The sequence below is a fragment of the Tupaia chinensis genome, unplaced genomic scaffold, assembly GCF_000334495.1.
Source record: "Tupaia chinensis unplaced genomic scaffold, TupChi_1.0 Scaffold000679_1, whole genome shotgun sequence".
NCBI classification, from domain to species: domain Eukaryota; kingdom Metazoa; phylum Chordata; class Mammalia; order Scandentia; family Tupaiidae; genus Tupaia; species Tupaia belangeri.
In genome coordinates this window covers 82,254-87,443 of record NW_006160203.1, presented here as the reverse complement: position 1 = coordinate 87,443, position 5,190 = coordinate 82,254, and the positions used below count along the sequence as shown (strand labels likewise).

The window sequence follows — 5,190 nt, the reverse complement described above, 5'->3', positions numbered from 1 at the left end:
AAACACTCAAAACAAAGCAAAACAAAACAAAAAACAGTAAATATCTATGCACCCAACCCAGGGAGCATTGAAACACATGAGAAAAAGTCTGCTACATCTACAGGGACAGATAGACCACACTGTAATAGTTAGGGGTTTCAACACTCACTGTCTCCTCTGGACAAATCATTTAGACATACATACATACAGACAGACAGACATAAATAAATAAATATATAAATTTTAGAAAGCAAGTAGATACAAGATCAAACCAATAGAGAAGCCCTCCCATTTCATATCTAGCCCACTGGCCAGCAAGGGAAACTGAGGCAGGGGCACCGGGCGCCACTGCCCCCAACCCACTTCCAGGTTCCCAAGACAAGGACCCCATTGCCTTTAAAGGTAGATAGGGTTTCATTTTTAATTTTTTTCTTTGCTCTTTCTATTTGTTTTGCTAATACCTTCCTCCCGCTTGTCCCACAGACCAGACCGGTCCTTGCCCTGCAAGAGCTCTCCCGTTCCATCTCTAGCCCATTGGCCAGCAAGGGAAACTGAGGCAGGGGCACCACTGCCCCCAGTCTATTTCCAGGTTCCCAAGAACAGGACCCCATAGGTATTCTTGGAAAAAAAAAAAAAAAAAAAAACTTTGTGAGATGATAGATATTTTAGTTTTCTTGGCTACAGTAACCATCCATTGTGTATATTAAAATATCAATTATACAATAAAAACTTTAATATATAGTACTCAAATGTGGCAAGCACTGTATACGGGAGCCATCTTGAGCTATCCGCCATCTTGAGCTATCCACCATCTTGGAAACCATTAGGCTTCACTTCCTCACTGAGCAAACCATTTCTCAGAAATCATGTGACCAACTGTCCTCCCTGGAAGTGGTTGGGTTTCTAGGCAATGGGAGAGATCCACCCATATCAATGATTGGTTCATGCTGTTCTATGTCATTTGCATTTCGGGCTGCCAATTGGTGCCCACCAGCTGTATATAACTCGCCATTTTTCCTGAATAAACGGAAGTAGATAGAAGAAGATGACTTGATCAGCACCTCGTATTGTGTATGCGTGTGTTTGTCCCATCTCTCACTCCCTCCCCCAGGGAACCTGTTCAGCCGGAAAGATGGCAGACATTCAGACTGAACGTGCTTACCAGAAGCAGCCAACCATTTTGCAAAACAAGAAGAGGGTCCTGCTGGGAGAAACTCGCAAGCAGAAGCTTCCAAGATACTACAAGAACATCGGTCTGGGCTTCAAGACTCCCAAAGAGGCTATAGAGGGTACTTACATCAACAAGAAATGCCCCTTCACTGATAACGTGTCCATTTGAGGATGGATCCTCTCTGGTGTGGTGACCAAGATGAAGATGCAGAGAACCATTGTCATCCGCTGGGACTACCTCCACTACATCCGCAAGTACAATCACTTCAAGAAGCGCCACAAGAACATATCTGTTCACCTGTCCCCCTGCTTCAGGGACGTCCAGATTGGCGACATTGTCACGGTGGGTGAGTGCCGGCCCCTGAGCAAGACCATGCGCTTCAACGTGCTCAAGGTCACCAAGACCGCCAGCACCAAGAAGCAGTTTCTTCTGCGTGGTCGCTGGGGAGAACCTGCTGCCATGCTGACCACGCTCTGGTGGACACGGAGTCCATGACGAAGCAACCAATCATAACCCACCTTTTACGATCCTTCATTCAACCAATCACACCAGCGTGTATATAACCACGATGCCTGGCCCACAGTAGCCAGACAACCAGGAAGATGACAGAGATGACGACCCTGGAGAGCATGAAGAGTTGAAACATCGCACAGTCTCCAGACAACCAGGAAGATGACACAGACAACCTTGAAGACCCTGAAGAGTTGTGACACCATGTTGTCTCTGTGCTGCTCACAATAGACGACATGACCCTAGAGAGCTATAACACTGCGTCGTCTCCGTGCTGTACCGTGCTACCCACAATAAACGAACTACACTGAAGACACTGTGTCCTCTCCGTGCTGTGACACCACACGGCTTGTCCCGGCTCTCACTCCTTCACTCAGGAAACCTGTTCAACTGTCCCCCAGGTCAGGACACTCAAACAAGAATTTTCAATCTAGAATCAACATTCAGTAAACTATTTTTCATAAACAAAGGTAGAGGAAAGACTTTCAAATGTACAAAAGTCAAGGAATGTATCAGCACATGATTACACTACAAATAAAGTCTTTTTATCAGAAATAAATTCAGTCTAGATGGAAACCTGGATCTACTGAAAGGACAAAAGTTCCTGCAAGTGGTACACAAATGCATAAACACAAATATATGATGTCTTTATCAGTAAAAGTCAATATTTACTCATTTTTTAATTATAAAATGTAAGGTTTGTCACAAATAAAGGAATTTTTATTTTAGTGTTTCCCATCCAGTTTTCAATTATTAAATACCCAAATTTATGCACACACTTGATATAGCTATAATCTCTTTACTAAATCACCTGGAAATTCTGTGCTGGCCTAATTAAAACAGCCTAAACCAGACTGAAAACTGAGTCTACTGGAAATGGTAAAGAGAGTATGAGATAATAGAAATATGACAAAATAGAAAACTTATCAAAAATATTCTTAAGGAGAAAAAAAATGTATATTGTTTAAAGTTTATTTATTTCTTCCATGAGTAAGAGAAGCAGAGAGCACACATCCAATAGGGTCTTGATACTTTACTTTAAGTTCAGTCTTCGGCCAGCCCTGCTATGTGAGGAAACACATGTCCAGCATACTGAGGGAGAAGTCTGGGCTAGAACTGGGAATCCAACCCTGCAGAATAACCTTGCAGAGCATTGTGTTTTATCACTGAGCTACTGTTTAATCCAAAAACACTTAGATTTAAAAAAATAGCTGTATAATGCAATAATTCTACTTTTAAAAATATCTATCTGTTTAGATAATTGCCTTGCCCTCCAATATTAGAATTCAAAAAAAAACCAAAAACAGCCCAGAAGTTAATGAACTATCCCTGTGGTCTAGAAGTATAAGGCTCCAGGGGAAAAGTAAAACTGTGTAAGAGAGTGACTTGAATAATCTATTTTATGAAAAATGATTGAAAACAAATTTACAATAGTAAGAATAAGTAGAAGACTTATGAAATCTTCATTAATCTTTAGTTGTCTGAAATCAATTTCTTGGTCCATAACTTCTTCATGGCATTTTTCACTTATGCATTCCTCAGAGTATAAATCAAAGGGTTAAGTAAAGTTGTTCTGATTGTATAAAATACACTCCCATTCTATCCACAAAAAAAGGGATTACAGGACATGTGTATATAAATATGCAAGTTAAAAACAGCAAGATGACCACAATTATGGTGGAGAGAGCTTTTCTTCTCCCTTCAGCACTGTGGTTTCTCAGAGAATGCAAGATGATAACATAGAACATGAGTATGACAAAACTCACTGTACAAATGGCCCCACTATTAGAAACCAAGAGTAGATTTTTTACATATGTGTCTGCACAGGCAAGTTTCAACAAAGGCTGCAAGTCACAGAAATAGTGATCAATTACATTGGGATCAAAAAATGGAAAACTCAAGGCAAGGAAAATTTGAGTTAAAGAATGTACACAGCACCCCATCCAGGCCACAATCACCAGCCCTCTGCAGACCCAGCCACTAATGATGGTCGTGTAGTGCAGTGGCTTACAGATGGCCATGTAGTGGTCAACAGCCATGAGGATAAGAGTGAAGGTCTCCAGACAGCCAAAGAAATGAAATGTAGATACTTGGATAATGCACTCACTGAAAGGGAATCCACAATTGTTCTAGGGGCTATGAAAGTAGAGAAGCAGGTATCAGATAAGGGTAAGTAGAAAAGGAAGAAGTACATGGGACTCCTAAGTGCTCGGCTGGTCTGGATGGTAGCTCACTACCATAATAAGCAAGTTACCCAACAATGTCCCCAAATAAAAAAAAAAAAAGAAAAAAAAAAGAAAATGACAAACACTATTTTCTTCCTAATATGATCTTGTGTCAATCCAAGCAGAATGAACTCAGTCATGGTATTATTCAGATACATGGTTTCATGAATAAGGAATGGGATGAGTGTGAAATAGTTTATCTGCAAAAGATAAAGGAATTTATTTATGATGTGTTATGTAATGTTATAGGATATCTTAAACACAATTAAATACTTCTTTTCAGGAACTAAGAGTCTAAATAAGTAATTGCAATTCTTGTTCCTCAATTTTAGTGCCCATTTTATAGAATTGTGAGTCTCAAACATGATTATGAATATAATATTTTCTAAGACATTTATTAAGTACAAGCCTTGCTCACTTTGCAATGCTTCTGTTTTTTTTTTGGGGGGGGTCAATTCAATTAATAAAAATAGGTATAGATCTATTTGATATTATCTTCATTTTTTCATATTTAGCAAATCTCAGTGTCCATGTTTTGCATGGTGCACATCACTCAACATTTAGGATATATTTGACTGTCCTTGGAATTTTATGATATAAATTTAAAGTTACACATCACTGATGCCCCAAAGAGAGTATATACTACATATCTAGTATACATAGCTATATCAATCTATATTTTTTGTAAATACATTCTTTGTTGCATTTCTGTATACAATTTCTCCCAGATTTTCCAGCTTGAAAGAAGAAAGCACTTATATCCTCCAGGTATTTTGCTATTCCATTGAAGTTCATTTATGATATTTAGTACTTGACATATACTGATGAATAAATAATATTCCTTTTTTTTTTGGAGAGGTTTTTGCTATGGGGCACATGTGCTCGCCAGACAGACAGAGAGAAACAGAGAGACAGAAAGCAAGAAATCACCCCCCCAGGGGGGATGGTCACGCCACAATCCCTTCTCCTTCATTCTCCTCTTGGGATCTTGGGCTCACATGCACACACGCCTGGCATGAGTTTTTTAAGCCACCGGGTCCGGGACATGAACCGTGGTCGACTACGTGGGAGTCCAGTGACATAGCCATTACACTAACTGCTGGTCCCAGAAAGTAATATTCTTTAACAACTAGTAATATATGAATATTTCCATTTCTAATTTTCTTCTGCTAATTTATTAAAGGCACTCCTTGAGAACTCAGAGTCTCTAAGGACATCTCATAAAAACGGGATGAGGCGTATTATTGTTCAGTCATTTTTATTCTTATGATGCAAGGTTTTAGCTTAGACATCTTTTTTTTTTTT

General features: G+C 39.5%; 1 pseudogene; it reads left to right on the top strand.

Annotated features, from left to right (window-relative positions):
- The first annotated feature begins 1,111 nt into the window (after positions 1-1,111).
- Positions 1,112-1,645, top strand: LOC102485395 (40S ribosomal protein S11-like; annotated as a pseudogene).
- The last annotated feature ends 3,545 nt before the right edge of the window (positions 1,646-5,190 follow it).